Source organism: Anas acuta, chromosome 3 (genome assembly GCF_963932015.1).
Source record: "Anas acuta chromosome 3, bAnaAcu1.1, whole genome shotgun sequence".
NCBI lineage: Eukaryota > Metazoa > Chordata > Aves > Anseriformes > Anatidae > Anas > Anas acuta.
Window position 1 is genome coordinate 37,865,983 of NC_088981.1, and position 23,118 is coordinate 37,889,100.

General features: G+C 37.5%; 1 long non-coding RNA gene across 1 annotated transcript in view; it reads left to right on the forward strand.

The window, feature by feature from the left end:
* The window catches only part of LOC137853859 (uncharacterized), a 54,065-nt gene continuing 30,947 nt past the window's right edge, over positions 1 to 23,118 (forward strand). The window contains exon 1 of the long non-coding RNA XR_011094778.1: positions 1 to 621. This is a non-coding gene — a long non-coding RNA (uncharacterized lncRNA). The remainder of the gene's footprint in view (positions 622 to 23,118) is intronic.

Consider the following 23,118-nt stretch of genomic DNA (forward strand, 5'->3'; position numbering starts at 1 on the left):
GTGAGTGATGTTAATGACTCCTCTTCACCATTGAAGAGTAAGGGTTCAAATTTGGTTTTACCACCAGCATATTAGGTGATGAAGGCAAAATATTTAATCCTGATGTAGTTTTGTCTGTACAAATATGCTTTCCTACTCCAATGTTATGTTTTATTTATTAAACTTACAGGATTTCAGTGGCAGAACAGGGTCTTACAGTAAATATGCATAAAAGAAAGTGTTCAGAATTGCAGCAAATGCTACTATAATCTGAAAAAAAAAATGTGTAAGTGTGCCCTTTCCTTGCATGTTTATCAGCTGCATGCTTTACACACAGAAGTTTTTATATTATATATTTGCACAGTGTTTTTCTGTCAGATTATCATTTTGGCAGTCAATTGTTTATACACTTACTACATTAATAGAGGTTCAGAAAGAAAACACTTAGATATGTTCACTGTTATCCCAGGATATTGTGTTCATTTTCTAATAAGTGTCTCTAGTGCACTGGGAGCCCTAATCAATGTAAATATTGTTTAAGATGAACATTGCAGTGGGCATACCATGGAGTCAGACCACCAGCAGAGCATTAAACAAGGACAGATGTGAATGCCAGGATAAAAATGAAGACATTCCTTAAGTGTAAGTATGTTACTTATAATATATCTGTTTATAGGAAATGGCCATGAAAAAAGAAAAAAAAATCTTCTGGAAAATAAGAATGCCAAATAAAGTCATTATGCTGAGATAATGCAGTTGTATGTTTGCTAAAAGAGCTAACAAAGTGCATGATATTTTGGTATCTTGAATAATTAAGATCTTAGAAACTTAATCTTGTATGAATGTTGTTGTTAACTTCACAAAGGTTTAATCACTTTGGAGATTATCTGTGCAGAAGCAAAATGCATTTTTTAATTTTATATACAATGTTTTCTGTCAGAGATAAAATCTTTTATAAGATTGGAGGGTCTAATTAGGAAAACAGACAAATAGGCTTAGGTTGTCTTACAAGCCATTCTTCAGTTATAAAGCAGAAGTTATGATCTTCAGAGCTAAACCTCTTCTGGTTCTAATTCTTTCAAAATATCATCTGATTCCTACCTCTTGCTTAATGGATTTGCCTTGATTAATTCACTAGCTGCCAATTTTCATGAGCAGCCATACAGCATGTTTTTTTTTTAACTTATATTTAAACAGCAGTTTGCTCCTTGCTGGCTTTGTAGTCAGACTACTTTCTATGCTGTCCTGATCTGGAGATTATGGGTGACATTTGCAAAGGATTTGGAGTCCACATCACACTGACTATTAATGGTATTTGTACATTTACTGCCTGAGCTGGCAACAGCACAGTCTGAGCCATATAGGGTAGGCGGGAAGACTGGTGCCCTCTGGGGTGGGCAAGCAGGGACGGGGAAATCCTCTGGTGGAGGGCACTGCCAGGGAGGGAATTCTCCCAGGAGAATTGGGAAGGGAACTTATCAAGTGATGGAGAACCAGCGCTAGGGTGGTCTAGAAATAGAGCTCAATGCTGCTCAGGAGATGCCCAGAAGGATAGTGTTCGTCCTCCAGGAGAGCACATCTCCGGGAGATGCCCATCTCAGAAGTGCTCGTACATCTGAGACAGATTGTCAGAGTGCTGTCCCCAGAAAAACCCAGAGCCAAAGGTCTCAGCCCCTAGTAGATCATCAAGAGCTGAAACAGCTACTTGCTGGGAGTCCCCAGCGCTGAGCTCTTAGAAGTCCAAAAGCTGTAGCTTTGATCTATATAGCTGTGAATGCAACAGATTAATTTAAGCAAGCCACAGTGTTTGATAGCTGGGTGGATATCAGGTTGTCATTACTGCAGAGTTCTCGGTCAGACCCTGATTTAGCTTCAATATTGATTTCTCAAATAGTAATGGTAGAGAAGCTTTTGGAACTAGCCTATTAGATTACTATCTGAGCCAACACTGATTTCAAACCAAGGTGATTAAACAGCAGTTTGGGATGGGTCAGCAGATTTTATTGTTTATTGTTTCCCATTTTATAGCAAAATCAACTGTGATAGCAGTGTTCTAAAATGCGATTAGCACAAACACTATTGTTGTTTGACATGGCGTATCAGATGTAATGATTTCCATCCCAGTTCTACAGCTTTGCTTTCTTACATTCATGATTGCATAATTGAAAGCAGCAGCTTTATCTTTCCTCTGCCTTTGGTGGAAGTCATTCAATAAATAGTACCAATTACACTACAGCTTACAAATGGTCTGATGTAAAAGGCACTGCATTTACTAGCCCTTGTTCAATGCAAGAATACTCTGTACTGAACCAAGACATTACATTTGCTTTTAAGAAAACAACTGGAAGTATGCAGAGTGCGTGTCAATATTGAAAGCACCATGTAGACTGCAGAAAAATCACTTAATGCCTGAGTTATCCTGTATTCTGTATCACCCTGCTGGGTGGCTATTCATGTCAAGTATAGGGTTTAATATTAAGAGCAGTCACTGCACTAAAAGGAAAAATATGTTTACTGCCGTCAGAACTTATTTTGCGTTTGCCCAAAAGCCTACTCTTACAAGCATGGGTTGTTTTGCCAGAATTTAGGGAAAGCAGGACTGAACCCTAAAAATGACTTGCTGTTAGAAAAATAGCCCCCTTTCCTCAAAAACACATACTTATGATTGACTATATGCATGCGAATATTTCCATGACTACAGAAGATATTGATTGGTCCCAGTGGGACTGCTCATGTGTATAAACGCTTGAAGGATCAGGTTCTAATTTTGCTCAATATCAGTGCTAATTGCTGTAGATACTATTGACAAAAACTGAGTTGTCTCTTAGCATGGTAGCTGAGGATGTTCCATGAAGTTTTTTCACGAGGTGATTTATTACACATTCACTTTTTTAAAACAGTCCAAATGCAGGCAGTAACTATTTATACAATTAAATTTAACAACTATGAAATATGTGTTATGGTGCCAGTTTGAAACATATTCCTAATAGCTAGTTTTATATATGATGGACCACCAGGAAGCTGTCATCAGAATAATACTGTGCCTTTTATGCATTCTCCACATTTCTTTTTAGTTAATAGACTGTTTAATAATACTCTAGTCAAAACTGAACAATAGAGATTAATGATTTGATGTAAGAATACTTCAAGGTAAAAATTAAATGTGTATAAATTTCCAGTTGGTGATATGCTGTGAAAAGCTCTCAAGCATGTAACGAAAAGATCAAGAACCATTTTAGAAAAGCACCATATATAGAAAAGGTGTGAAGGGTGTATGTTGTGAAGTATATCACCATGAAAACTTTTTTTTTTCCATGGGAAAGGTACCATAGAGGAAAGAAAAAAAAAAAAAAAGTTTATTCCAGGGAACACATCAGAGATTAAAAAGAGACCAAAAAGTGACCTAAACAGAAAACTATAAATGTGGTGAGAAGGAGAAAAGAAAAAGGAGAAGATACATTTCACTATTTCATTTTTTTTCTCAGTTAATCTTACACATGAAAATTTTTCTGTTGCAGACACCGCATGACACAGCAATGTCACATTTTTCTTTCATGCTCTTGATTTACTGGGCTCATAAAATGTAAGACCAGAAGCTATTCTTAATATGGACTCATTCTACCACTAACACATGCGGGCTGCTTTTTGTCTTCTTGTCAATGCACAAGAACCTCACTCAGTCCATTTGTAAAACAGTATAAATGCTGCCTGCAAAAGAGAAAAACAATTGTATAAGAGGCTGAAACATCGATTCCTGGATTAACAGCTCTCAGCTTGTGTTTGTTTTCCTCAGAGTGATCCCCTGAAAACGCGTTCAGAAGAAGGCAAAGGGGGAAACAGAGAAAGTCCGTTTTGAAAGCACCATTGTGTACGTTGGTAGACAGTTCCACCTCCTGCCAAATCACCAGTGCTGCTGTTTTCAGAATCAGGCAAAGCTCTCTTCCATGTCCAACAGAGCTGGCCAGATATGTGCCAACAGTGCAGGCACGACTCTGCTGCCCTGGCTTCTCTCCACTGGGACACAGCAGCCCTGAGGACTACTGCCTATGCCCAAGGTGCCCAGAGGTATTTTCCCCAAAAGAGCTGAGCAAAATCCCTTGCTATTGAATTATCAGCAAAACACCACAACAGGAATGGGAACAGAAATGGGAACAGGCACAGGAACAGTCTTTATCATGGCTATTGGCTTTGCAGCCACTTCCAGTAGGCAGCACAGGTCCTTTTGGCAGCAGAAGCCAGCTGATACGCTAAACTATGCTAAAGTAGTGTTTAGAGAAATAGTAATTACTAACATCCTCTCCCAGTCAAGCCGACACTAACCAGGCCTACTGCTAGGTGTGTGTATATACATACTCACGCTCAATAGATAAATAGATACGTGCATATACCCCAGGAAAAATATCTCTCGGTAAGGTGACTAGGTCTTACTTTAAATCAAGTACTTGACACTAATAAAAACAATGTATTCGTCCATAAGATCTTGCATGCTGACTGGCTGCAGGGTAAGTCAGTATTAAGTAAGTCTTTATTTTCTGTTTTCTCTGTTGTTTGTTCTATATCATAAGTATTCTTTGCATCTTTCCAATCGTTTGTAAACAGACCCTTAAAAATGTAAGCTTATTATATTCTTTGCTTGAAATGAATACAATAGAAGGAAATGCGGTGGAATTTTGGCAAGAATTGCATGCATTCATGTTCCGCGGTTTTAAAATGACCCAAAATACTGACAATTTTACTTGAAGACTATATATCATTACTTCCTTCCTTCTCATAAGGGATTTTACTATGCAAACTGTTTTGTCTGATTTTTTCTAAAGAATTACTTGTAGGAGATAAAATTGTCAAAGATATCCATGTGACTTTGGAGATTACCAAACCGATTAAGGTGCCAAAGTACCTTTGTCAGAGGGACAAAGTCATGTAAATTATTTTGATGTTTTGAAAATTTTATCTTACGCTCTTACCCAATAAATTTCCCTATGATTTTAGAAAGGCTATAAATCAAATCAGCAGCTTATTTATAATGAATGTCTACGTACAAAAAAAAAATACTGTTTGATGATTTGATGAAGCAGTTGAATGTTAATTAGGAAGAAAATGCCTACTAGGCCATCTCATTGCCTGAAGCCATTTTTTGCTATTCTTCCTAGTGGAAAAGTCAAGTACTGGAAGTTAACATAAACTGTGCATAAACAAAAGTGTTGATAGCTAACTTAAAGATGCCGTAAATATAATTATGTATGTAACATTTATTTCTGGCTGCATTTTTTAGAGTATTGATGTCTGTAGAGAAAATACGGTGAATGATTTTACAAGAACAGAGTTAATTTTATAAAAACATATCTGAGTGAAAATATTTGTTTTTCTGTGGGTTTGATTTTGCTCTCACTAGGTAGTCAATCCTGCAAGATGTTGAACAGCCAGTCCCAATTTCGGCACAATGGTTAAATTCACATTTAACTTTAATCCTACCAGTTTTACTGAAATCACAAATTTACTGATGCTAGAAAGAAAATTCAGCAGAGCTGTATTTTAGAAGCAAGAAACTCAATGTTCCTTACAATTTACTCAGAGGAGAGTAAGTGCCCTGCTTTACAGTTAGCATCTGAGTTAATTCCCATCAAAAAGAACTAAAGAACAGTATTTTCCATTTTCCTCCTGTTTTTTTTTTGGTTTTTTTTTTTCACGTTTCTTTGCATTTCCAATACAACTTTTAGGGCCTAATTTTGCAAATATTTTTCTACATGAGTAATTCTCCTCCTCTGATAAATACTATTGAATTCACTAGGGCTATATTCAAAAACAGAGTTACTTATCTGGGCAAATGTATGCAAGACAAGGCAGCTCCCCATGACAATAGAGAAGAGAAAAATATGCTTGTGGGACTAAGGCCTGGAGGATTGGGCCCATAGCCAGTGACATTATAATATATATATTTTTTTTAATAACAAGGAAAACCCACGCATGAGTGAAACCATATGGAAAACTGAGTTAAGGTGAGGAGGTTTTAAATAATGCTTATTTATCATTTTGAAAGAAAAAAAAAAATCCTGTTCCTGCCTATTGCATTTAATACTTTAAATGTAGGGACTGATTCTGTGGCCAAAATTCCTCTCCTTGTCAGGGGGGAAATTATCTGCTAGACTGCCACAGGATCAGGCCCTGAAATGTCATTGCAAGCTTATTGGCAAAGCTTGCTCCCTTCCACCTCCTTCTTATTTTCTGTTTTTCCTATATCTGTACAGGAAGAAATGAAAAGTTAAGCTAAAATACATTAACTAATATTGGTTTATTAATTGGAGAATTTAACTTATCCCTCTTGCTGTTCATCTGAAATTAATTAAGTGTGTAGAATTACAAGGTGGGTGTACCACAGGCAGCAGTCCAGGCTCAAGTTAATCAAAAGAGCACATGTTGAATGCATACAATTTAGTTAAGGTTAATCCAGTGAAGATGATCCCTCACTGGTCCTAATTACTCTAGGTGATAGATTGTGGAATGAGAAAATAGGAAGGAAGGGAAATTTTGTCCTGCTGGTCTACTAGGATTTTCTAATTAAATTTAGTAGGCTATGTACAAGAGCAAATAGTTTCAATTTAAAGAGAAGACCACACTGCAAGGGTGCTTATCTGACACGAATGTAAGGAGCTTTGAACTAAAATAACTAGGTATGATAAAGTAAAAATAGAAAAGTTAAAGCTGGCCATTGTGTCTTTATGTGCTTTCACACATCATGTTTCTGCGAGCTTCGGACTGTAGCTGTTGTGTTGGAATTGTGATGCTGCTATTTATTGCTTGAGTAAAGGCAATGGCACATTAAAACAGGCCTACTATGTTATTTCATTACCATCACTGAAAGACCAAATAGCAGTATGACTGTTAATTTGCCATAAAAATATATTGGTGTTGTGTTAGCTAAAGTCTTTTCATTTAATCTTGTTCATTATGTCAATCCAAGAGAAAACAAAGGTGTTCCTAGGACTCTTTGATTGCATGTTCTATGTTCATTACATCATTAATTTGTGTTTTGTTTTTGTGTGTGTGTGTGTTTATGTGTTTTTTTCTACCATATCTGTCCTTTTTTTTTTTTTTTTCCAGCTTTGAAGGAACCTTATGAAAAGTTGTTGAGTTTTGTTTGTTTGTTTGTTTGTTTGTTTGCTTTATGTGTCTTGATTTTTTTTCCAGGCATATACATGTAAAAGTTGTCAAATAATTTGCCCTATTTTTCAGGTTAGTGATATATTTCTGCTCAAGTGGAGGTATCTGTTTCTGATTTATTAACATTTGATCCCCTAGTTTCCTGCCATTGATCAAGACTAATACTCAGCTCAGCTGATGAGTTTTATATGAAATCTGATATTGCAGGAAAAGAGAAAAGTTAGTACCATTTTTAATATTTTTCTATTTCAAGTTTTCCAAGAGCATAACATGCACACATAACGCCTGACAAAATTGGGCAGTATTTATTCTTACCGGGTTTCCATGGGATAAAAATTTTTGGAAGTGAAACAAGTATTTATCAATAGAACAGATGTTTGCTCGGTGTCATTCACATCCTGTAAACTGTATATACATTTACACCCTACCGCCAAAACATGGTTTCACCCTACTACTGACCGTCTGTCTGCCATTCAATCTCTAGTTAAGTCACGGTCAATAAGGTCAACTCTTTGGCAACATCTGTATTTGATCAGTTCACACAAAATAGGAGCCTTCCTAATGCCTGACTACCCTGAAGTATTTTAAGAGGCAGCGTATTACAATAGTTGATTCACCACTGCTGCAGACTCCGCACTTGGAAGATTTTGCCTCCTCTGAGGAACTGAAATGTGAAGATTAAAATCCTTTCTAGCAAAATAAATCTCTGAAATGAGTGGGTTTAGCAGTCACGTAGTTTCAAGACTGACAAGAAGCATTTAGCAGTTTCTCTCCCTGAGTCCCTTGGCATAGGGATTTGGATTTGTGATATTTTATATTTTAACCCTGTTCTGCACAAGTTTAAAGCTTAAAGATTGTTTAGGTTGTTGCAGAGATGAGAAATAAAGATGGAGAAAAAAAATATCCATAACAGCAAATGGTATCTTCTAGATATTTCCACATTCTGTACAGGCAACAATTTCAACAAGTTAGTGTACTTTTCTTCAAATGAGTGAATACAAATTCTTCCTTCAAAGAAAGCAAAGTATTCTGGGTGGAGTCCCAGCACTGCTGAAACCAGGAGGGACAGGATGCGACCACTGTGTTGTTTCAAATTTGGGAGCTACTTTAAAATACAGCATTAGAGCTGTGATTCTGGGCACATTCCTGCTGGTGCCACTTCACTGACCTTCTTAGGTTTAGAGCAAATGAGAATAAAATCTGACTTCTCAGAATGGGACTGTGTGACTGATATTATTATTATTATTTTGGTTTGTTTTATTGTTTTTGGAGGGGAAAACAAACAAAAAAAGTATTCTTGAGAAACTCAAATAACCAAAAAACAGTGGCCTCTGATGCTGTTATGTTTCAACACTACAATATCTGGTGTTGCCAGCAGATGATCATTATTAATAAGGCTGCCAGTACTCTGATTATACTGCTGGTCACCCTTGTTATGTTCAACACCGAGGAAAGCCTGATATGATTTCTAGCTGCCGGCTGTTGCAAAATGGGCAGGGCAGCAAGAGCACAGCAGTATCCTGAAGCCAGCCCCGGGATTTAAAAGGGAATGGTCCTTATGACGGGACCAGGCTGAGCAGTGCCATGGACAAGGGGTCAGCAGAGCTTTTTTGAGCTCACATAACAAAAGGATGACTTTTTAAAGGATTTTAATGATGGGAGTTTAGTGCACACAAGCTGCTGCTGAAAAGTGAATGTTTTTGTTTGTTTTTCAATACTAATCCCCTTTTGTTTACTTTCTGTCAGGCTGAAATATTGATGGAAACATTTCACTGAAAATTATACCAAGGAGCAGTTCAGCTAGATCAAATTGAAGTCACTGGGAAAAGTTGGAATAAGATTTGAAAGCATCTTGAAGCAATGAAATCAATGCATTATCTGATTCTGTTTTCTTTGTGACTTTGCTTCTATCAAAAGCTCTGTAAAACTCAGAAGCTTGGCCAGGGTGCAGGGGTTTTGTTTGTGGGCTGTTGATAAACAGCAAAAAACAAACCAAGCTAACTATTGGGGGTGATGGAATGGCTGATGTGGGCTGCTGTAACTATCCTAGCACAGAGAAAATGTGTTTCAGGTCTTATCCCTCTCATTAGCACTACTTGCATAGCACTGATATAATTTTCCATCTAGTGCTTATTTGTATGGTGTATTAAACATATCTTAGGTTTTCCCACCTTTTTGGTTTGTCCTGTAAATCTGCCTTAATGGTTCTATTTTAAAAATACAAACTTATTTGTGTTCAGAATTTCTTTATTAGGAATGACTGGGAAATCATTATACCATGACCTTGAGTTTCAGTAACTGACATTTTGAGCATTTAAAAGTTTGGGGAAAGGAAGATTGAGGTCCTCTTCTAATTAGTCAGGGAAAAAATATTGGGGGATTTTCTGTTTAGAGTAAACAGAACGTGGTTTTATTGACTTGGTTGGTGGACTATTACTGAAATATAAGTATTACATGAAATCAGAATTGTAAAGAAAACTGTAGGAGAAAGCACAATGACAAATTAGTTGCAGTCAAGGCAATGGCCATCAAAGCTAAGAGTAAGCTAGACTTTTACTTCCCTAAAGCCTGTGCCCAGTTCTGTCCAGGTTAAGCTGGTTGTTGTTTCTGTAACTGATTGCTGCATCAGGCTCCAGGCCCCAAGGGATGAGCTGGGAATGTGCAGAAATCAGATGACTCATCACATGAGAGATTTCCTTTACTAAATATCCCCAAATTAGTAGTCTAATAAATTAATGCAACTTTCAGTATATAAAATCCACTGAGGTATTGACAAATTATCTTCGGAGAACTTTTTCTTCAAACACTATCAAATTGGCTCTATTGATTTTTTTAAAAGTGACTAAAAAACTGCTAAAAAGATACTAATGGGAAATAGACAAACTGGCAGTGTGTGTCACATAGAGGATATTTCCTGTTTTTTTTTTTTGTTGAATGTTTTCAATAAAGCACAGAGGGAGAGAAAGGATGCTGGACAATTTTAATAACAAAGAGGAAAGTCACAGACAGTCCTATTTTCAGAGCCCTTATTCACATTCATTTGAAGGAGCTGCAACACCAAAGACAGAGGTAATAAAAGTGGAAGTAGGGTGATTAAAAATATGGAGCTGGAGAATAACAGTGACATTCATGGGAAAATGTAACCCAGTACACCCAGGGAAACGTAATTTGAAACACAGACATTCAAAGGGAGGGAGAATCCTAGAAAGCAGCAATGCTGACAGAGACCTCGAGGTCAAATTAGACATGAATTTGCAATATGATACGACAGCATGACCGGCCAGTGCAGTTGTGCTGTACACATAGAGGCATATCTGGGAACGTGAAAGTCATCCTCCTTCCTGATGTGAACCTGAGCACACCAAGACCGGTGTCTCAGCTCACTGGAAAGAAGTGGAAACCCGGGGAGAGTTGAGGAAGGAGAGAGCTGGGTGATGTACAATGCCTATGGGAAGAAATGCAATAAAAACGCCCACTGCACTGAGCACTTTCCTAAGGGTGGTGGCACCAAGTACCTCTGCATTTGATCTGAAATATTTGCAGAAGGCTGAAGTTTACCTTCTTGTTGTGCACAGAACTGCCCTGATGTGAGCCACAATGCACCTCACTGCCTGAAACTCAGAAAATCAACAGATGTGGTCACTGTGTCCTTAGCCAGCTCCCTGCTCTGACTGGGAGCATGTAGACCCCGTGCTATGAGAAGGTCTGTCAGGACCTGCAGAATCTTACTCCTAGAAAGCAAAGGCACAATCCATGGCTTGGAGATTTTTGCTGACCGATGGGAAGAGAGGTGGCTGTTCTCCTTGCAGAAGGTACCCACCTGATCCAACCACTCACCAGCAAGACGTGAGACATATGCAGCTCTGCCGGAGGAGGTCAGACCTTCTGCCTCAGGACCTTCCCTTTGGACCAAGGGCACAGGCCACCCCACACACCCCTTGCTCAGCTGCATTTCAGAGTAGGGGCATGAGGATGAGCCTAGGCACCAGCAAGGCATCCCTGCTCCTGGTACCCATGCCAAAACTGAAATGTATTTCACATTGATGATCTGATGAAACATCATGAGCATGGGGACCAATCCTATGAGCAGAAATAAAAATTCAGGATTGCTCCCTGACACCCTCCAATAATATTTGTTTCATCCAAAAATGGTAGAAAAAGCGTTTAAATTGAGTGAACATTGAAATCTGTACCTCTTGGGAAAACTACATGTAAAACAGCACACCAGTTTGTACCTGTTGATAAACATTTTGATATCTCTGGTCTAATTTAATGACTGTTAGTAGAAGGCAGGTGCATCAGGGTAGCATGCATGACACATCCCACCTTCCCGTCTTCCTTACCCTATGTCCCTCCGGTTACTCATTTGCTCTCTTAAAGAGATATACAGAACCCTCCTGAGTGCAAAGGAGGCTCTAAAGCTTGATGCGACAGTAGGGAGCAGCCTCAAGGGCCAAGGCACAGTCCTTAGTATCCTGCATGGGGAAAAAAAAAGCAGTTCTCAAAAACGCCTTTTCTTTTGTGTTACCATAAGTTTTAAAAATGTTTGTTTTTCAAAACTGTTCTGTCGAAGAACCAAAAAGAGAAAGAAAAGCTGTTCAGTACCTTTAATCTAATGTTGCTTTTTACTTTCTGATGTATGTATCTCTACCAGTAGAAGATATTTTGGGTATTATGCAGAACAAAAAATATATATATCCTTGAAATTTGGCTGGGAGTTATTGTTGCTAACCCAAGACCATGTATGAAACTGCAATTGACAGTTTATAAGGTCAAAAGTTTTTCTTCAGTATCACTGCAGAGATCTGAAATGTAAGTTTAGAGATGAACAATATAAAATTCTAATACTGTCTATCAAAAATTTTCCATATAGATGTTGCCTATTTGGAAGCACAAATAATATCCATGCAAAGCCAATGAGGTTACCAGAATTCCAAAGCAGGCTACATATTTTAGGTCACTGAGGTCTGATGAGAGGAATTATAGTGGGTTGATTTTCATTTTATTGCTGTTAATAAGAAAAAACTTAATAGATCAAAGCCAAGCTGAAGCATGAATAGATTTTTTATGTGCAGCCAAGTTATTAAGATTGTGAAATAATATTCTGTCCATAGATGGCCAATTATGCTAGCACAGACCGAAAAAAATAGAGTTAGAAACATCTTTTCTTTGCTTGTCCTTGTCTTGCCTTCCCTTGCCTTCCCTTCTCTTCTCTCTCCTCTTACCTTCCTTTCCCTTCCCAAATAATGTTTTTTTTGCCAGGTCCTCCCTCCAGCTAAATACATTTATGTACAACCCTAGGTGTGACCAAGAGCATAATTTGGCATGAGCTCTGTAAATTACAGATGTTTCTCCACTTACTCAATCTTTCTCCAAGCTCAAGAAAAAGTTAATTAGGTGATGTACATTAAATTCAAAGTTTTCAATGCTGCCTTTTTCCATTGGTGGATGATTTTTATCTGGAGAATATAATAGCTAGTAGACAGAGAGATGAATGGCCAGCTATTACCAGTTTCTACACAAGTGGTATATTCTATGATTGTCTGACAAATTTAATTTGGATAATTCACCAGAAGACTAATTAAAAACCCAAAATAATTTGCACTAGATCCACCAGTTTTAATCTCTGCCTTAGAGATCATATTTCTTTCTGTCAAGCGACAGTATTTAACTAAATTAAATGAAATCCCACTCCATTACTGCTGAACTGAAGAAACCTTAGCCCAGTTTATTTTTCTGTTATGCAGGCAGAGTCCTAACTTGGCTGTGCAATGCCTGTTCTGGAAAATGAAGTCCAGAAACTCTCCAAATAACATTTTGCCCTGAGCTTGAGCTGCTCAAATACAACAGAGAAGCAGAAAGGAATGGGGGAGGGAGATTACAGGTCCCTAGCACTTCCCAAGGGCTATGCTAAAACAAGCTCATTACTTCCCAGATGGATGCAAAGGCATAAATGAGAGTTGTTGTGAGAAATGTTGTGAGCGCTAGTAATTCTTTTTGCTTTTTCAGGCACCTAAAACCTAGACCTAGACCTGCAGATTATGTGACCCTTTTGGCTTGGTTCCCCATGCATGCAGGTTTGCAATCATGGCTTTTTTAGCTGCTATCCTAACTGCCGAGTCTCCTGCTAATTGCCATGGTACCCTCAATGCCATCTTCTGCAAATTACCCTGCGTGGACTGCCCTGCCTGTGCCCTTTTGACTATAATGAGCTGCTGCAGAGGGATAAAGGTCACACCTCACAGAGTGGTCACAAGGGCTTGTGAGTGTGGGGTTTTTCCTTCTTTGGTTGCCAGGAAGGCAGGAGACTATGACTGTGGAAGCCATGTGATGGGCTGGATGTGATGTATCATCTTTCATCAAACAAGTGAGGAAACTTCTCTCTAATGCCAGAAACATAGCATTAATTAAAGAGAGCATCTTTTTAATTTAATTTCACCCTTCACAAAATGGGAATAAGATACCCACCATAATGTTGTTGATATGAATGTTAATTCTCTAATACCTGCAAAGGGCTTTCAGAGCCTCATTTAGAAAGTTTTAGGGATGCTGCAGTTGTTTTACTTCAGTCCTGTGCTTATAAGCTAGAGGAATTTTTCTTCTTTCTTGTATCATCCTAGGTACAAACAGCATCTTAAGGAAAAAGAACATGAAAAATTTTAAAATAAAAATCTCATTGCTTTAGAGCTGTTCTCAAGACTTTCAAGGCCATGTCAGGGTTTTTTATATACTCCCTTGAGATGTATGTTTGTATTTTGATATGCAGATACCATGTCACTCCTCCTGCAATAGATACCCTTGTTGTCCTTGAAAGACAACTCACAAAGGCCACCATGGGAGTGTCACAACACCATCACCTCCACCTCCAGTCTCCACAAACACCCTTTGCCTCCAGCCTTACTCCCGGCCCATGAAAAGCTCTAGAGAGCAACATGGCTTCAGGCAATGCCTGAAGGTCAGTGCTTCCTCATCACCAAAGGACAAAACCTTCTACTTTAAGAAAAAGAGCCTTCATTTTTATTCATACTGTATTGCCTGAAATAAGTCAGTCTGGGACTTGAAAGCCTTGACATCAGCTCAAAAATCATGACACTTTTATAGGTGAGAAGTACATGTTCAGATGATATCAGTAGCAAAAGCCAGGTATGTTGTGCAGTAGAGCTTAGAGTCAGAGTTTGAAGATGCACTATCATTACCTCACTGGGGAATAAGATACTTGTGCATTTTTAAAAATCTGCCCCCAAATGTTTTCCTAGTACTACTGATCCTTTTCCGTACTGTGAGCCATTATATGACAAAGAGGAATTTGTAGCCCTCCTTCCTACTAGCCATAAGCAAAGGCGAGGTTGTCATGGTCTGGTGGAGACTCAGTGAGGTGGAGACTCAGTGAGGTGGAGACTCAGTGCTGTTTCATGTGATCTATAGCATCCCATACCTGCTTGGCAGGTGAAACTTTACGAGGAGAGACCCTGACTCCACTGCAAATTTGGGAATGTAAGGGCTTTTATCTGTTTTATCTATCCATTGTTTCTTTCAAGACTGTATTTGTTCCTCAGTGTTCCACTGTCACATACTTTTAATATATATGTGGAAAAGACTCATTTTCCAAAGTCTTGGTGACATCCTTAGCTGGGAGATGGTGAGATTGTCAGAGGTTTTGTCACAACATCAATTGTCAGATTTTATCGAGTGTTAGAAATAAAACAAGTCAGGAACAATTTAATTGCCTAAGCTGTTTTGTCTTAGCAGCCTGTTTTTCTTTGATTCACTTTTTATACTGAAGTTCCTCTTTCCTGTCCTTCATTTGAGCTGTTTAAAGCATTTCACTTATTTGTTTTTTGTTTTTATTTTTATTTTTATTTTTTTTCCCTGTGCATTCGTTCAGGAAATATTGCAGTTCTTGATAGACTGTTTTGTTTTGTTTTGTTTTGGTTTTTCTCCAGAGGTTTCTTTTGAAAATAAGGAGGAAAATAATCTCCTGCTTTCCTGGTGTATTCTGAAAGCACTGACTTTTCAGAGATTACTTAGGATATGCTTTTTATTAATAGGATCAGGAGAGGCAGCTTCCTAATGATTAGAAATTGTGGCTTTATCTGAAGGCATTGTTCTCTCTAAAATCTCTCTAATAGCATGCTAAATTATAAAAACATTAATTAGATCATTAGATAAATGGACTTTAATCCTCCAGCTATGTATAATGCACCCTTTGATGTACCCTGCTTAGGAGCTTTAGGTCTGTCCAGCATTTCCTTTTCTCAAAGTATATTATTTTTCCAATAACTAAAGCACCTATTTTGCTGCATTTCTTCAGTGTTACTGTAGGAGAATAACGTTCTAGTTCAGTGGAAGTCACTGAAAGAGCCAGTTTCCAGGGCATGAAACCCTTTCATTTAAAAGGGCAAAGGTCGACTCAACAAGAAGTTGAGTCATGCCAAAGCAGGACAAGTGTGTCCCCTGGGACAGCATGAGTGAGAGTGAGAGGGGGAATGTCGCAAAGAGGAATTCCCTGCTTTGAGTAGGTGTTTCATTCTGGAGGGGGCTATGGGTAGTGATGGATCACCAGAGCCAACTGGATTTTCTTCATCAATGCTAATTTTGGCAAGCATGAAAGTAGTCATTAAATCATCACATAAGCATAAAGCTGTACATATCCAGCTTCTGGACCTTCTAATGCATGTTCACTAATTAAAAACAGGGAGATTTGTAATGCTAGTTACAACAACATATCATTACTGTATTTTTTCAGATGTATCCAATCAATAATTATATCAGAGGTGCCACAGATTCCAGGGTGTGTATTTTGTAATCATATTTTTTGTTGGCTTGTAGTATTACGGAAAGCACATGTGCAGTACTTAGCACAGAATTATTAGATGATCTGGAGAGAAAGAGTGAAATTAATGGGATTTGTTTTTATAGAAACTTTTGAAGGGATTTCTGTTTGTTCACCTGGTGCTACTTTGCTTTAGACCTATCAAAGTCATTTGAAAGAAAGTGCATAAGCATGCATGCATACGTGTCTGTCTACATACATGATCAGGAGAAAAGAAACAGGAAGATGGCAGTACCTCACTGGGCCACAAAAGTGCATGCATTACAAAAGAAAAATTACTTCAGAAACTTCAGAAAGAAATACAGCAATGCAATAATATTGTGAATAGAAGCTGAAAACTATATAGTACTATATAACATTTTTAAGACCTTTACACTACATTTGCACTTAATATAGGTTAATGTACTTGATTATACAAGGATGTATAATAAAAAAACCTCCATGCAATATGAGCTGTGGCAACAAGATTTCTGAAGGTGTTATTCAAAAGAAGCGCTGACTGTTGATTGCAAACATGCAATGGAATTATTGTGGGCAGTGGGTGCAAGGTATGTACTCACAGATAAAGTGAGTCGCTGAGTATACATTTTCATTTCCTACCACGTGCCCACTGCCTCCCTGGGATATATTCCTTTGGCTGTCTGAGAGGTTTCTCTAGAGGAAGGACCCCTGTGATTGTACAGTAAAAAGCATCAGCACTTGGTGATGGGAAAGTAATGATAGATAATCTTAGAAAACGATCTTCAGATTTTTCAGTACTGTAAGACATATTGCAATCAAGTGCTTAAGAGTTTATTTCATTTTCATTAGTCACCCAAAGTGTGAATGCTCATTCTGCAGTTTGTATGAGCAGACCTATACTGCTTTGGTCTGGATATTGGTCTCCAGTTTCATGGAAACAGACCTTCTCATGAGACTTTTGTTATAACCCATTCTGCCTAGAGTTCTCTCATCTTCTAGTCAGCCGTTAACCAGACAGTCAGTTATTAAAACAAACAAAAAAAAACCTTTCCTCTTTTAGTCCAAACACCAATAATATTGCCTGGTAACATTCAGCAGACTTCTAGCCATAACCTGCCAGTGCATTCCTGTTGTGTAATGCATTCACACATTCCCAGTGGATTTTAATTTACTCTAGTAATGCCTAGACTAATTCACACACAACACATTGTAATGCAAATGGAATGGTTAAAATAGATCACACGTCTCTCTTCCATCTCAATTTCGGTCTAATGTATCATTGCAGCTCATTCTGTAAACTGTTGAAGCCATCTTCATTCAACTGTAAACTAAAGAGACTAGATGTCTATCAGACTAAACCAAAACAGTTCTTGATTAATCACAACCTCTTGACCTAATGAGTGATAGCTGTGTTAAAAATGTTGTCATTATCTAAATGGAGTACCAAAACGTCCTGCAGATCCTAAGCAAATTGACTCTCTTCTATTTATAAACAACACTGGAAGATGAACTCCTGGGTTTATACTGGAAAAGGGACATCATTCATTTTTATCCAACATACCTGCTTTTAGTGATATTACCCACACACGTGGGTTTCAGAAAATCTTAACAACTGAAGTGGTTTATATGCTTTTAAGACTAATTTTGAGGTTTATGTGTACATTCATCACACTGGAGCTGGGCGCTCAATATCTACCTAAAATGCACGGTATTAATAGTACATGTTAAAGTTCCTTCTTAGGCTTTCTGTTAGATACTAAACATCATTAGCACTAGATATGGAATTCTGGCTTTCCAGGGTTTTTATAACTGTTGTTTGCTGCAGCAGAGGGCATTTTTCCAACATGTAAAATGAACATCTCTTTGTGTGCATGACAAAGCGATGAATTCTTGAAAAGCCAGTTTTTAAAGCTACACATTGTCAGGTTTTTTGATTAATAATCTGGTCACGTGCAAGTAAAGATGCTGTTACAGAAAGAAATCAAATGATGTACATATTTTATTTTTTTTTCCTGATGCTTTTAAAATACTGGCTGCTTCTTTCAACATGTTGTTCCAATGAAGCCTTGAGAGCAAAGAGGCCTGCATTGCATATGTCTCTAATGATTTATAAGTCTTCTTTTCCCACAGATGCCAATTTGTTATGATATTACTTTTAGTTCCTAACAGGTATAGTAGTTCTCATTCCCATTAAAATAAATAAATAAATAAAAGTGGAAAAAAAAAATGAACTGAACTTATAACTAGTTCTTGTGCTGAGAATAAACATGAGGTCAGTCACATATTTCTGTTAAGGAAACTAATTATAATTTAATGTAATTAAAAGTTTGCTGTCAGCAAAAAAGACCAGAAAAATTCATTCTACATTTGTAAATTATGGCTGCTCTTGCAGTCAGTGTTTATGATGTTGTAGCATGAATGAAAAACATTATCATAGGTGGGAAACCTTTCTTGGTCTGCTTGGGTCACATGGGTAGATCTGTGGGTACATCCAGGGTCCCAGAGTGGTACAGGTAGTTGTGTTGTACCAACCCCAAGGGCAATTCCACAATACAGCTTGGGCTCAGGGTTGCCTTTTTGAGGGAAGATGCTCTGAAGTGAGCTGCAGCATCCTCCATCCCACTGATGTGAATATGCACCCAGAGTCAGCAGGAACTATGGGATTGCAAACCTTTCTCTCACCTTGCAGTGGAATTAGTGATTAACATCTACCTGGAAGCCCTACTACATATTGAAGGAGCCTTTTGTATTTCTCCTTGATAGTTTTCTTTTTAGATGTTCAAGGATCACATTAGCTTTTTTTGCCAGATTACTCTCAGGCTGCCTGTTGAGGTAATTTTTCACCAAAACTCCAGAATCTTCCGTGGAGTTGTTGTTTTCCAAGATAAAATGTGGATATGTGGATATACAAGATAAAATATGGCCCGCTAAGAAGGGACCATATTCCTCATTCTCCCATTTAATACCTACTATTTAGAGGTACTAAAACTCAGCTTCTCAGATCATGACCATTTATTCAAAAGATCTACATCACCCTGCAACAGAAATTTTTCTTTCTCAGTATTTTTGCCTCATAGGTATTGAAACTCTGTGCAGGTTTTACCACCTATGACAGTGTCCAAGCTTTTAATATAGACACCAAATAGCATTGGCCCAGCTGAAATCTCACTGGCAGTATAGTCTGACGTTTCCTTATCAGCCACACTTCAGCTGTATCTACAATCTTTTTTTAATCTGTGCTTTTAAATCCTGATGTAACATGACTCTAAATTGAATGCCATGGAGAAGTCAAAATAATTGTAACAATTCTACTTAAGTAGAAGTAAATCTGTGAAGAAAAGAAAACAAAATAACTTCATATGATGGGGCCAAATTTCCATGAGACCATAATAATAAGTATTGGTAGTTTTATTTTGTCCTTAATTCTTTACTGAACCACAGCAGACCATTCCCCTCCTTTATTAATGGTAACTCTGGCCTAAAAGCATCTGTCTGCAGTTGTTCTAATATTTAAATTGTTCTAATATTGAATATTTCTAGTCTTCTGGACTTCTGAAGCACTTGCTGCATCCAAATCCTTTAGGTGGTTATGTGGAATTCAGTTACTGCTCCCTGGCTATTGGTGTACCAGGAAGTTCGACTGAATGATCTGAAAGTCTCTTCCGACTATAATTTCTATGAAATCTTTGAAGCTGACTTTGGCAATATTACAAAGGAAACCTGTAAGAAATGATGAACCGTTCTTGACCAAGACTTTTCACTGTGGTTGTGCCTGCAGCAAAAGGAAGTAAAATTTCGTTTCTTAGGACTTCACCTTCACCATAGAAATTTCTTCTGGCTAAATCTATTCTTTATAACCTTCCACAGTATTATTAGAGTTACAAGGCAGCAATGTACTTTGAGTTGTTATACTAGCCTTCACAGACAAAATTAAGTTTCATAGAAAATTGGTTTCCTGAGGTATATTTCTCCTTGCTCTCAGCATAATAACACCTTCACACTGCTTAAACTTGAATGGTATTATTTCTGTCTTATAGCATTATTCATTTAAATTTACTATTGCAACATAGTAATGGAGAAAGTGTTAATTGCTGGTTCAGGAGCAAATGACTGATACTTTTTTATTGTTTATATAATAATATATAAACTATCAATACTATGATATTATATATATTATATGCAACTTATGTCATATTATATTACATATGCAAATATATAAAAAGTATTTTATACACAAATAATATAAAATATTAGCTCTGTTTTTTTCTCCAATGATATATCAATGTTGCTGTCCACAATGTGTCTGAAGTTTGAGAAATTTTCTTGACCCAGCTTTGATCCGGTAAGTCTGGTAAGTGCAGAAGCTTCTGCACAGATTTTCTAAGACTAGTGAGGTCTTCACAGAGTTGTTCAGCTACTGATATACATGTAGGCATGAAGTCAGAAGTGCTTAGCTTACTTGTACCATGTTGTGGTACAGGAAGTGTACAGCTGTTTTGACAGGGTCCATTGACTGGGTCAGGGGATTGTTTTTCTGCATGGGCTCAACCCTTATGGCCCTGATGCTTTCATGAGCTGTGCTTGTCCCTTGGAAGGTCCTCCAGACACTCAGCTCCAGTTCTGAAATTTCAGGCTAATTGATAGGCTGACATCTGATTCTTATTCTTACATTCTGATATTAACCAAGCCAACTTAAAACTCCCTGAATCAGCAAATTTCATGTTGAATCAGTCAGTAGATCATTTCTATAGGTACCATGAACTTGTTTCCCTGACATTCCATAATGTGTCTAGTATTGATTATAGCTATCACAATGCACTGAAAAATATGTTGCCTTGCATTATTTTGCTGAATCCAAATGTACACTGAGGTAACACAGAGATATATTTTCAGTAACTCTTTACAGACTAATGTACTTACTGAGAGTACACAATAAGGAAATTAAGATAACTATAAATATTTGAATAACTTGAGGACACCCACATGCCTGGAATTCAGGTTTTGATCCAGCAGAGGCAGTGATGGGTTAAATTAACACAGTCATGTGCTGAAAGTATTCCGAAATGTAGAAAGCTCTTCAGACCTTTGAGATCCAGGAGTATTTTGTGAAAAACTTGATGGTTTCTGCACAGTTACCTTGAGGCTCTAGGTCTCAACAGGTCAATCTTCAGTCTATACTTCAGTGAAACTATAGAGGCTATATTGCAGTTAATTTGCAGCCTGGATAAGTCTCTGAAAAATAATCAAGAGTTAATCATACTCCGATTCTCTGCAATTGATGTTTAATCACTGCAGGAATATAAGACAATACTACTCACACTTGTCCATGTATAAATCTGGAGGAAATCCACTTATTTTAATTTAGTTTGAAGGTATTTTGCAGTTTCTTCATAGAAGTGAAGTGATCCTGCACGCATTTAGCTTCACTTTAGCTCCATGATTTGTCTGATGGAAAGAACAGTTCAGGTGCAGACAGTGGGGGTAGAGCAAAATCATGTTCTCTATTACCTACACATCTCTAATTTCAAGCTCCAATTTTTGGAAGTAAAATAATTTGGCCCCCCACATGGTATCTGTTTCTGGAACTTATTATCTGCTTTGTTAAGTTCAGATGGCATTCAGATAAGGATAATTTAATTAGACATCTTAGTAATCATACATGCATACTTACTGCCACAGCAGGGGGTGGCTTCTTCAAAACAAAACCCTTCACATTACTCAGGACAGCATGTTTTTCCTGAAAGCTTTCACATTGTGTGCATGTATGTGTATATCGCCTCCTTTTTCTCTAGAGTTCATATCACATGGTGTTTCTGCTTTGAAGATTTTTATATTGTTTGGGAATATCCCTACCTAGAAAAACTTCCTGTTCTTAGGAGGTGTTCCTTTGAGAAAATGCTCATTTTACACTGATGCTCCACTTTGAAGATGCTCATAACATCGGGGGGTTGCCTCCAAACCAAAAAGTTTCTCAAGCCTGGGAAGACATTTCCCTGAGATTGTGGGGCATACATGCAGATGACATTTCTTTGGGAATCTGCCCATTGCATAGATGTCCTCACTCACTCTGTGCTGTTTTGCGGTTTAAAATATTTTCCATCTGAAGAGAAGAGTATGTTTACAATTGTTCCATTAGGAATAGCTTGAAAAAGTGTTTAGTGTGAGAGGTCCAAAATAAGTGGGAAATGGGTTTCTGTCTTCTGTTGCTTAATATTTTGCCTGTTCTCATATTTGAAGATGACTTTCAAACCCTGTCTGACAATTAGAAACAAAATGATGACTGACTACTTAAATGAAAATTTGTATAACTAAAATTCTGCTGAACTTTGGGGTGAAAAATAAAATAAATAAATACATAAATAAATACATAAATAAATACATAAATAAATAAATAAATTGAAAGTGAAATCCAGCTTCAGCAAATAGTCCATACTTTGGAAAACAGCCAATGGAAAACCTTTCTGTAAACTTTTCTAATGTTTTGAGTGCTTGAAACCTGTACTTGAATTCGAAGCTACAGTCAATATCTGAGTGAAGGAGCAAACCTGTTGCACCATAAACTTCATAAAAGTGATTGTATAAACTTGAAACAACTTATTCAGGAGAAAATGGTTTGCAAAAGAAGCAGAAGTGAAAATATTTAGGTTTGGCTGAAGTAGCTACAAGTTTGATCGTTATAAGTATACCATGCGAGTAAATAGCTTGTGGGTGGGTCTAAAGCCAATGTGAACCTTTATGTGGAAAATACTGCCTATGTGGGTATGGAAAATAGCCTATTTAAACTATAATTATACTGAATATGTGCAAATAAAACCCAAATAAAACACCCATGTAGAAAGCATATTTCTTTAATATTTCCCTGGGTATGTTCTATGTTATTCTTCTCATGGTCTTAGGGCAGACAGGATTATATTGTATTCATATTAATAGGCTGAAAGTAAACAGTATACAAAGAGGTAAAATATCTTCTTAAAATACACATACAAAATAACAGTGGAAGAAAAAAGATGTGTAACCAACTTAGATTGGATCTAACAGACTGTTACAATTTGTTGATTCAGTTCGCTGAGTAGGAGGCTTGGCTGGAATCACTGACTCCTTTCTTAAACAAGTAAGCAAGACTATTTTAAAGAGAGTCACTGGCACATCAGGAAATCTATTCACTTCACTTAGGGTTGGTTTGGGGA